Here is a 12,532-nt window from a genome sequence, read left to right as displayed (position 1 = left end):
AGAGATAAAGGGTTTTCCCCAGGGTTGGTGACTACTCTAATGAAAAGTAGAAAACCAATAACAACCAACATATATGGCAGAACGTGGAAAAAATTCCTACAATTCCTGGGAAAACCGTTAGGTCAAGAACCCCCAATCGAGTCCATCTTGGAGTTCTTGCAGGCAGGCCTACAGCTAGGCCTGGCGGTTAATACCCTCAAGGTACAGGTTTCAGCGCTGGGTGCATTATACAATTGCAATATAGCGGCAAACAGATGGGTAGCCAGGTTTATTAAATCTTGCCACAGATCTAGGCCAGTTTCCTTACCGAAAATAGCTCCATGGGATCTAAATCTGGTGCTGGAAGCCCTTACGAAGGAGCCGTTTGAACCCATACAGCAGATTTCAACTAAAAATCTCACTCTAAAAACCATCATTTTGGTAGCTCTAACGTCGGCACGTAGTTAGTGACTTACAGGCCCTTTCAGTCAACCCACCATATACCCAGATATACCAGGATAGGGTGGTTATGAGAACAGACCCTGCTTACTTGCCGAAAGTAGTAACTAACTTTCACCGAAACCAAGAGATTGTCCTCCCTTCCTTTTGCGAGAATCCGAAAAACCCAGGGGAGGAGAAATTTCATAGCCTAGACGTTAAAAGAACCCTAGTAGAGTATATGTCTATAACCAGCCAGTGGAGGAGGTCCCAGTCCCTATTTGTAGCCTTCCAGGGTGCTAGGAAAGGTTATGGAGTGTCAAAGGGGACTATTGCCCGATGGATTAGGGAGGCCATTAGTGTAGCCTATTCAGCTAGTGGCGTCCCGGTTCCTGACGGCATCAAGGCTCATTCCACCAGAGCCGTGGCGACCTCCTGGGCTGAGAAAGCAGAGGTATCAATAGAGCAAATTTGTAAGGCCGCTACCTGGGCCTCACCCTCAACTTTCTTTAGACACTATAGACTAAATCTGTCCTCCTCTGCTGACTTGACCTTTGGTAGAAGGGTGCTGCAAGCGGTGGTCCCTCCCTAAGGTGTTCGAAGTCTCCAGAATCTCTCATGTGGTGCTGTCATGGGTGAAGGGAAAACCACCATGGTTACTTACCGGTAGCCGGTTTTTCCGGAACCCATGACAGCACCCATATATTTCCCCCCCTTTTTCACCGTTTGGGTGTGCACAATAGTCGGGTGTATTTGTGTGATGTGGTGTTGGATAAATATGTAACTAACCGGGAAGTCCTCTCAAATGCTCTGTAATCCAACTGAAGCGGGGGAGAGGCGCCGCCCCTTATGTTTCAGTAGGTTCCTGTCCTGGCGGGGCGGATCCCTCATGTGGTGCTGTCATGGGTTCCGGAAAAACCGGCTACCGGTAAGTAACCATGGTGGTTTCATCATTCTGAAGCCATTCAGAGGTGGACTTGCTGGTGTGTTTTGGATCATTGTCCTGCAGCATAACCCAAGTGCGCTTCAGCTTGAGGTCACAAATGGATGGCTGGACATTCTTCTTCAGGATTTTTTGGTAGACTACATAATTCATAGTTCCATTTATCACACGTCTTCAAGGTCCTGAAGCAGCAAAACAGCTCAGAAGTGGTTTTCATCTTGGAACTCTGCCATGCAGCCTATTTTTTCCTAGTCTCCAGCTTATGGTGGAGTCATGAACATTGACCTTCACTGAGGCCTTCAGTTCTTTAGATGTTGTTGTGTGATCTTTGTGACCTCTTAAGCGAGTCATCCCTGCTCTCTTAGGGTAATTTTGGTTGGCCGGCCATTCCTGGGAAGGACTTTACCATGTTTTCGCCATTTGTGGATAATGGCTCTCACTTTTTTTTTTTTTTTTTGCTGGAGTCCCAAAGCTTTAGAAATGAATGGCTTTATTACCTTTTCCAGACTGATAGATCTCAACTAATATTTGCTTCTCATTTGTTCCAGAATTTCTTTGGCTCACAGCATCATGTCTACCTTTTGGGGGTCCTATGTTCTACTTCACTTTGTAAGGCCGGTCCTATTTAAGAGATTTCTTGATTGAGAACAGGCGTGGCAATCAGGTCTGCGTGTTGCTAGGGAATTTGAACTCCGCTTCCCAAAAACATGATAAACCAGTTAATTTATGTTTTGGGGTAATCACTTTCACACAGGGCCCTGTAGGTTTGGATTTCTTTTTCCCTTAATAAAGACCTTCACTTAAAAACTGCATTTTGTGTTTTGTTTACTTGTGTTATATTTGTCTAATATTAAAATTCATTTGGCGATCTGAAAAACATTTAAATTTGATAAACATGCAAAATAATAGGAAATCAGGAAGGGGGCAAACACACAACTTCCATTCACACGTCTATTTCAGGAAATTCCTTGCATATTCCAGAAAGACCATGCTAAACTACATTCTGTATCCATCATAGAATCGTAGAGTTGGAAGGGACCTCCTGGGCCATCTGGTCCAACCCCCTGCTCAAAGCAGGATTCGCTAAATCATCCCAGTTAGATGTCTGTCCAGCCTCTGTTTGAAGACTTCCATTGAAGGAGAACTCACCACTTCTCGTGGCAGCCTGTTCCACTCATTGATCACTCTAACTGTCAAAAAGTTTTTTCTAATATCTAATCTGTGTCTCCTCCCATTCAGCTTCATCCCATTGCTTCTAGTCTTTCCTTGTGCAAATGAGAATAAAGTTGATCCTTCTACAATGTGACAGCCCTTTAGATATTTGTAGACAGCTATTAAGTCTCCTCTCAGTCTTCTCTTTTGCAAACTAAACATTCCCAAATCCTGCAACCTTTCCTCATAAGACAGGGTTTGCAGACCGGTCACCATTCTGGTCGCTCTTTTCTGAACTTGCTCCAGTTTGTTGATGTCTTTTTTAAAATGTGGTGCCCAAAATTGGACACAATATTCCAGATGAGGTCTGACCAAAGAGGAGTAGAGGGAAATAATGACTTCACGTGATCTAGACTGTATGCTTCTGTTAATACATCCTAGAATTGCATTTGCCTTTTTTGCTGCTGCATCACACTGTTGACTCATATTCAGTCTGTGATCTATTAGTATACCCAAGTCTTTTTCACATGTGCTGTCACTTAGCCCTATTCCTCCCATTCTATATATGCTTTTTTCATTTTTATTGCCCAGATGTAGTACTTTGCATTTCTCCCTGTTAAAAACCATTCTGTTAGTTGCTGCCCACTTCTCCAGTTTATTTAAATCTTTTTGAATCCTCTCTCTCTCTTCTCTAGTATTAGCTATCCCTCCTAGCTTTGTGTCATCAGCAAATTTAATCAGTTTACCCTCAATTCCTTCATCTAAATCGTTGATAAAGATGTTGAACAATACAGGGCCCAGGACAGAGCCCTGTGGTACCCCACTTGAGACATTCTTCCAACTGGATGTGCAGCCATTTACGACCACTCTTTGGGTCCGATCACTAAGCCAGTTATGAATCCACCTAACAGTTGCCTTGTCCATTCCATACTTAGTCATTTTTTCAATAAGGATTGTATGAGAGACTTTGTCAAATGCTTTGCTGAAGTCAAGATATACTATATCTACAGCATTTCCTTGATCCACCCAATCAGTAATACCATCATAGAAGGAAATTAAATTAGTCTGACATGACTTATTAGTTACAAACCCATGCTGACTCTGTTTAATCACTTCATTCTTATCCAGGTATTGACATACATGTTGTTTAATAATTTGTTCAAAGATCTTTCCTGGTATAGAAGTCAGACTCACCGGCCTATAGTTCCCTGGGTCCACCTTCTTCCCCTTTTTGAAGATAGGAACAACATTTGCTCTTCTCCAGTCTTCTGGGACTTCTCCTGTTCTCCAAGAATTTTCAAAGATTATGGAGAGGGGTTCAAAAATTTCTTCTGCTATCTCCTTCAGTACTCTGGGGTGTAATTCATCTGGACCTGGAGACTTGAATACATTTAGGTTAGCTAAGTGTTTCCTCACTATCTTTCTGTTTATAGATATCCTGGATTCTTCTATTCCCTTAATAGGACAGTGAATAACAGTTGATGTTACATTTCCTTTCTGAGAGAAAACAGATGCAAAATAGGAATTTAAAAGTTCAGCCTTCTCAACATCCTGTCTTACCATTTCATCATTTTCATCCTGTAAAAATCCTATAGCATCTTTGACTTTTCTTTTACTTTCATACATATCCCCAAAATCCTTTATTATTGCTTTTGACATCTCTTGCAAGCCTCAATTCATTTTCAGCTTTAGATAATCTGATTTGTGCCTTGCAGGTTCTGCAGACAGCATTATATTCTTCTTTAGATATGCCTCCTTCTTTCCATTTTATAAACATTTTTTGCTTCCTTTTTAGCATGTGCTTAAGTTCTGTGTTCATCCATCCTGGTTTCCTTAAATGCTTCCTATTCTTCCCTCTTTTCGGAATTGTTAACAACTGTGCTTTGAGAATTTCATTTTTCAAGATTTCCCATCCTTCCTGGACATTTTTGTCTTTAAGGATATCCAGCCATTGGATCCCTCCAATTCTCTTTCTGAATCACAACAGCTTGGCTTCTCAGAAGGAGTTTGGGTGATGAACCGGTTTGCTGCAGTCCATTGTTTTCTCCAGTAGTAAACTTTTGGCTCATTATGAAATGAAAGAAGCGGCAAAGACGACCCAGCACTATCCCTCTCACAAAACTCCCCAGTATTTGGGCTCCTTGAGTCTATAACATTTATAGACTGTTATAAAATGAAGAGAAGATCCTACACAATGGTAGACTTATTTTTAGATGTGTTGCTGTTAAACTTGTGAATGCACTAGTTTTTTCACATGAAATAGATGGAAAAAATGTCTAACTTTCACCTTCTGATGTGTTCCATATTCTGTTGTGAGTAAAATAAGAGAGATTTCCAAATTATTCTATTATTGTTTTCTTTATATTTTACACAGAATCCCAATTATTTGGAAATGGGGCTGTAGTCACTTGCAAAATTTTGATTATGTAAATACAATCTAAAATTAGTAAGAAAAAATAATTCCTCTACCAGTCCCTGACATCTGAATGGCTCCCGGTGACGAATACAAGATATAAAGAAATAAACAAAAATTTAATCCCCAATTGCGGAAATCTCTGGCCAACCAGTCCGCTTCCATCTACCATTGCACGCCACATCCGCGGCCTCTTCACTGTACGTCTGGCAGTGCCCAGGCCTCGGAGGTCAGTGTGTGCTGTAAGGTCTCGATGTTGTGATGTCACCTTATGACACGCAATGACCTCCGAAGCCTGGACAAGGCCAAGAGACTGGAGATGTGGTGCGCTATGGCTGAAAGAGGATCGGATGGCAGACAGTGAGTAGCGGGTCAACCAGAGAGCTCAGCGATGAGAATTTTTTTTTTTTTTTTTTTTTTTTTACAGCCTGTTCCTTGTTTATAATGTTAGGACTGCCTGTTCAAACATGTAAAGCCACCATGAATGAAGTCTTAGGGATGGAACTTCCACAGTTCTGGCCTTGAAGAAATTATACAAACATTAATTTCCATATTTTAACATTTGTCATAAGCATCATCTTATTCACAGATCTTTAAAGAGTAACCGTTGTATATTGATTTATGAAATAAAATTAAAACATGAAAATAAGCAGCTTTGCAATATACTGTATCTTACTAGCAAAATCGGCTTTATGTAGAAGGAAGGTAGGGTGCTGGGAGTAGGGGGGAGCTAGAAGCCGAGAGACATTATGCAGCCATTTCTTCTGCATCAACAGTTGCAATTCTCCATAGAACTTTGTAAGCACCAACTGTCATCTCCTTTCCAGTAATGTGAAAATCTATCATATTTTACATGTGAATTCAACATTTTGAGAATGATTGATCAGTCCCGGAGGATAAAGAAGTGGCTTTCTCGAAAAAAGACATTTTGAAATATCTTATTAATGTGTACTACTGATTTTTGTAGAAAAAATAAAAGCGACAGTTACCCTCTAAGCGTCCACCATTTAGATTACACATCGTGCGTTATGAAAGTGGTCTGTGCAATTACCCAGCGTTACACAACTATTTATAGCCGTCGCTTTGTCTTGGCGTTTGAGTGGAAATCTTGTCAGTATCTGAAAATTACATACACAAATCAGTTCAATAATAAAGAGTTTATTCTTATATCATGCATGTCAGAACCATGCACTATGTACATTTATTTAAGGCAAACAACAATTGTTTCATTATTCCTGAGTATATTGACACAAACAGAATAAGGAGTATGCAAATATTTATCACCCAGTAAAATAGCCAATTCTGCACGGTGTTTCACAGCAAGATTTACAAGCAAGTACAGGCGGAAAATAACTCACAAATGCTTTCTGACACCAAGTAACCAAGAACCGCAGCAAGCCTTCTTGTGATGCAAGGGAAGCAGCTTAGGGTTGAGGTTAAAAATCCCACTATAACACGACAATGTGAGTATGGTTAGCGGGATTTCGGAGAAGTATACATGTAGAACACCGATTAAGCAGATCTCGTTTAGTACAAGTCCTGCCCTAGTGGTAAATTAATTTGGAGAAACTGCAATACATCTCTATAATGAAGACTGATATGACAGATATGGGCTTTGACGTCCAATTCTGCTTCCTTAAAATGTGACCTAACCCCCGCTTCCCTCTCTTATACTGCAGATGGGGCGAGGCGCACTTATGGATAAGATGGGCACAATGTGCCATGATGCAGGGTTTCAGGTCAGAAGTTACAGTACGTGAGTTCAGTTACTGAATTCAACGTTTCGATGACTGATACAATTACACTCAATGCTTTACATGACAAATATCTATAGACATGCACAATTTTGACTTTTTGTTGCTGGCAACAGTAAAAATATTCAGCCTGTTGTCATCTGCAATGGCATGTGTATAGTCTTATATGAATGAACATTTATTACGTGCATGCATATTAGATTACCATTAACCTTTGGAAAAATTTAGGGCCTTCTAAATGAACAGCCATGAAAAACACACCAAAAATTGATTGAGTATCTTCAGTGTTCGTGCTGAAGTGGACATATTTGCCAAAATGCATCTCCCAGCAATTCAGAAAGGGGTGGTAAACTACTCCACTTATGTGCAATCCCTTCATTAACAACATTCACATCCGGACGTTCTGATCATTGCTTATTTTTCAATAGGAATCAATCATTTTTTTTTGTTGCAGCATAAAACAGGGACCCCAATTCCATTGCAGGGTCACTTACCGGGCTTCTTGATGTACTTTTTTTAATATCACTTTTATCAGCTGAATCTCTCCAAGTTTTCTCAATGATGAATTCTGTCTGACCTACTACCATCATTGATTACAAACTTTATGCCCACACTGTGCATAGGCAGAAAACTAGCAATTAATGTTGCAGTCCAGGACATACAAAACACATGAATATTGAGGAGGACTACACAGCAGCCGCATATCCTTGAGTGCAGAGTAAAGTGTTTTATCAAAATTACACCAACTAGTTCAGTGACACAGCACCAGAACACAGTTTTTTGGTTTCTACTTGATGCTCTCAGATGGGGCAGCAAAGACCTAGTAACAGGTTTTCTAATCAAAAATAAAGGGGGAATTTTCTGCTATTAGGTAGTTAGACAATAATTCTTCAGCTCATGGACAGCAGACCATACAAAAGCCTGCATTTTTCATTACTACATTAGTTCTGTGTTATTCAAGTCCTGTAGCAGCCATCTTTACCCCACCGTCATAACACAACAGTTGACTCTTCGCACAACTTTTTCACTTTGGTATGTTTTATATCTTATATACTAGTTATCGGGAGTAGAGTCATCCACATATTGCCCTTTTTTTTCTGAAAAGTGTAAATCAGGCACTCAAAATTTTCAAAAAGAAGTCTTATCTATTTTACTTTCCCATGGTACAGCCAGAGTTGTCACATAAAATATACAGAGAGTACAGTACATGGAAAGAAGAAGCTGCCAGACTTTGAACAGACTGAACCAGGAACATACAAGCCAAGCTGCCCATTCCACGTATTTTATTCATCTCAAATAATAGAGGCTTCATGGCAGCCACATAGATGTGGGTGACGAGTCTCACCAAAATGGTCTGGATTTGCAAACTAAAATCTATCATCTATTCTATGAGATTTTGTTAAAGCTGAATATAGTCCAATGCATGGCAAAGAATGCAGCGTACGGAAATTGTGGTGAAGTGTCATGGTTAGCTCCAAGGAAAGTGTAACCAATGAATGGTAATAAGATACAAGAACAGGCCTGAAAATGTTCTGCCAGAGTTTGTGTAGCCGTACGTAAAACTGTCCAAGCACTGACTGCAGTGCATAAACTGTCTGGGGATCCTGACCCGTACTCGAGAACCTCATATACGCATGTTTTAGGTCATAAAAAGCCACCAAGAAAGGACTCTTACTGACCTTGAATTGTACATTGTTTCCACATACACCAACGGTTATCAACAATAATGTGTGTATAATGCTAAGCATACAAAAGAGCATTTACAAACAATCTATAGGTCCAGTCCTTTTATTTATTTTACTCACTTATATAGTGCCATTAATTCCACTGCACTTTACACACATTATCATCTCTGTCCCCGATGGGGCTCACAATCTAGAATCCCTATCAGTATGTCTTTGGAGTGTGGAAGGAAAGCTGAGAACCTGGAGGAAACCCACGCAAACATGGGGAGAACATACAAACTCCTTGCAGATGTTGTCCATGGTGGGATTTGAATTCAGGACCCCAGCGCTGCAAAACAGTGCTAACCACTGAGCCACCGTGCTTTGCAAAATAAGTTGTGTCACAGTGGGAGCAATTACAGATGGCCAGAGGAAGCCATTAAATAAACAGATGAAAAGGTTGAGGATTTTTGAGAATTCAAAAAAACCTTATATTAAAAAAACATGGAAGCAAATTTTAGCACTTTGTACATCCAAGCATCGGTGTTATCCACTTTTCTCTTTATTTAGCTGTCAGTGAGTCATCTCTTAGAATAGAGGCAGGTGTAAATACCCTGTGACCTGCTTTGCTCTGCAGTGATTCACAGACAATACTCTATGCTGCTTGAAAATCTTTTACAGAAACTTTCAGTACCACTAGCATTATATAGGGAGCCAAGGATAGAATCTGAGTAAAAGAATTTCATCTGTGTGGACAGATCTACTTTACCAAACATTTGTATTCCCCATAAACAAACAAATCTAGAGCATCTTTAAACAAAAAACAACAACTTTGTGCTGTTCCTCTTTCTTATTTCATCTAGACATTTACGAATAAATTGACAAGTGGCTCTTATCAGTGGGGTGCGAATTCACACACTGCCATTATACCATTAGTGATGACAATGCTATAGTGTGAATAGACAGCCTAGGTTTATTTATACAGTGCCTACAAGTAGTATTCAACCCCCTGCAGATTTAGCAGGTTTGATAAGATGCAAATAAGTTAGAGCCTTCAAACTTCACACAAGAGCAGGATTTATTAACAGATGCATAAATCTTACAAACCAAAAAGTTATGTTGCTCAGTTAAATTTTAATAAATTTTAAACATACAAGTGTGGGTCAATTATTATTCAACCCCTAGGTTTAATATTTTGTGGAATAACCCTTGTTTGCAATTACAGCTAATAATCGTCTTTTATAAGACCTGATCAGGCCGGCACAGGTCTCTGGAGTTATCTTGGCCCACTCCTCCATGCAGATCTTCTCCAAGTTATCTAGGTTCTTTGGGTGTCTCATGTGGACTTTAATCTTGAGCTCCTTCCACAAGTTTTCAATTGGGTTAAAGTCAGGAGACTGACTAGGCCACTCCAACACCTTGATTTTTTGCCTCTTGAACCAGGCCTTGGTTTTCTTGGCTGTGTGCTTTGGGTCGTTGTCTTGTTGGAAGATGAAATGACGACCCATCTTAAGATCCTTGATGGAGGAGCGGAGGTTCTTGGCCAAAATCTCCAGGTAGGCCTTGCTATCCATCTTCCCATGGATACGGACCAGATGGCCAGGCACCTTGGCTGAGAAACAGCCCCACAGCATGATGCTGCCACTACCATGCTTGACTGTAGGGATGGTATTCTTGGGGTCTTATGCAGTGCCATCCAGTCTCCAAACGTCACGTGTGTGGTTGGCACCAAATATCTCGATCTTGGTCTCATCAGACCAGAGAACCTTGAACCAGTCTGTCTCAGAGTCCTCCAAGTGATCATGAGCAAACTGTAGACGAGCCTTGACATGACGCTTTGAAAGTAAAGGTACCTTACGGGCTCGTCTGGAACGGAGACCATTGCGGTGGAGTACGTTACTTATGGTATTGACTGAAACCAATGTCCCCACTGCCATGAGATCTTCCCGGAGCTCCTTCCTTGTTGTCCTTGGGTTAGCCTTGACTCTTCGGACAAGCCTGGCCTCGGCACGGGAGGAAACTTTCAAAGGCGGTCCAGGCCGTGGAAGGCTAACAGTAGTTCCATAAGCCTTCCACTTCCGGATGATGCTCCCAACAGTGGAGACAGGTAGGCCCAACTCCTTGGAAAGGGTTTTGTACCCCTTGCCAGCCTTGTGACCCTCCACGATCTTGTCTCTGATGGCCTTGGAATGCTCCTTTGTCTTTCCCATGTTGACCATGTATGAGTGCTGTTCACAAGTTTGGGGAGGGTCTTAAATAGTCAGAAAAGGCTGGAAAAAGAGATAATTAATCCAAACATGTGAAGCTCATTGTTCTTTGTGCCTGAAATACTTCTTAATACTTTAGGGGAACCAAACAGAATTCTGGTGGTTTGAGGGGTTGAATAATAAATGACCCTCTGAATAAACTTTTCACAATTTAAAAAAAAATTAAACAAAGAAATAACATTCTTTTTTGCTGCAGTGCATTTCACACTTCCAGGCTGATCTACAGTCCAAATGTCACAATGCCAAGTTAATTCCGAATGTGTAAACCTGCTAAATCTGCAGGGGGTTGAATACTACTTGTAGGCACTGTATATCTCTAAGTCGGAAGAACAGGAATGATGCAATGTTCATGGAAAAGTACTTACTACCAGACACGAGTCTTGACTGGTCCCATAATATTCAGACCATAACTAGCAATCTTGACATTTTGGTACAATAAAAACTATTGTAAGCCTTTAAAATGAAAAGACAACAACAAAAAAAAAACCTCAAGTGTCCACTGAGGGTGACACTGAGTAGTATAATAGGGGTGGGAGGTGAGATATTACCCACCAGATGGAGCAATGAATGTCACCACGCCAATACTGTAAAAGCCTGTGTAAAGATCAGAGGTTGCAGTCCGCCAGCAGGTAGAAGAGGCCCTTCCTCTGCACACTTGTGGATATACAACTCTGGCAAGAATTAAGAGACCACTGCAAAATTTGTCTGATTTTTCTCTTTATAGGTATATTTTTCAGTAAAATGTAAATTGTTCCTTTATTCTATAAACTACTGACTACATGTCTTCGAATTTCCAAGCACTTAATTTTGTATTTATTTTCAGAAAATGAGAAATGGTCAAAAGAAAAAAATGTAGTGCTTGCGGACCTCAAATAATGCTAAGAAAACAAGTTCATAATCATTTAGAAACAACAATCCTAATGTTGTAACTCAGGAAGAGTTCAAACATCAAAATTTTGTGGAATAACCATGATTTTTTATCAAAGCTTTCATGCACCTTGGCATGCTTTCCACCAGTCTTTCACACTGCTTTTGGGTGACCTTATACCACTCCTGGTACAAAAATTTAAGCAGTTCTTTGTTTGATGTCTTGTGATTATCCATTTCCACTTGATTACATTCCAGGGGTTTTCAATGGGGTTCAGGTCTGGAGATTGGGCTGGCCATGACAGGATTTGATGTGGTGGTCCTTCATCCACACATTGACTGACCTAGCTGTGTGGCATGGTGCATTGTCCTGCTGGAAAAACCAGTCGCTAGAGTTGGGGAACATTGCATGAGCAGAAGGAATTGTTTTCCCAGGATAACCTTGTATGCGGCTTGATTCATACGTCCTTTGCAAAGATTAACCTGCCCAATTCCAGCCTTGCAGAAGCATTCCCAGATCATAACCGATCCTCCACTAAATTTCTCAGTGGGTGCAAGATACTGTGGCTTGTACGCCTCTCCAGGTCTCAGTCTAACCATTAGATGACCAGGTGTTGGGCAAAGCTGAAAATTAGACTCAGCAGAGATTACCTTATTCCAGTCCTCTATGGTCCAATCCTTATGGTCTTTGGCAAACTTCAGCCTGGCTCTCCTTTGCATCTCATTGATGAAAGACTTTTTTTCTAGCTTTACATGACTTGAGCCCTGCTTCTAGGAGCCTGTTACAAACTGTTCTTGCCGTGCATTTCACCACAGCTGCCATTTGCCATTCCTTTTGTAGCTCACTTGATGTCATCCTACTATTGCTGAGTGATATTCAAATAAGGTGACGGTTATACTGGTCAGTGGAGAGTCGGTTTCGCCCTCTGCCGTTCTGTAGCTTTGTTGTCCCCAATGTCTGCTGCTTGACCTTGTTGTAATGGACTGCTGTCTTTGAAATTTTAAGGATGGAGGCAACATGATGCTCACTGTATCCCTCTGCTGGTAAAGCCAGA

Source organism: Dendrobates tinctorius, unplaced genomic scaffold (assembly GCF_039654945.1).
Source record: "Dendrobates tinctorius isolate UK_male_01 unplaced genomic scaffold, ASM3965494v1 ptg000035l, whole genome shotgun sequence".
NCBI lineage: Eukaryota > Metazoa > Chordata > Amphibia > Anura > Dendrobatidae > Dendrobates > Dendrobates tinctorius.
The sequence above is the reverse complement of the archived record's forward strand: the minus strand, read 5'-3'. Positions refer to the sequence as shown.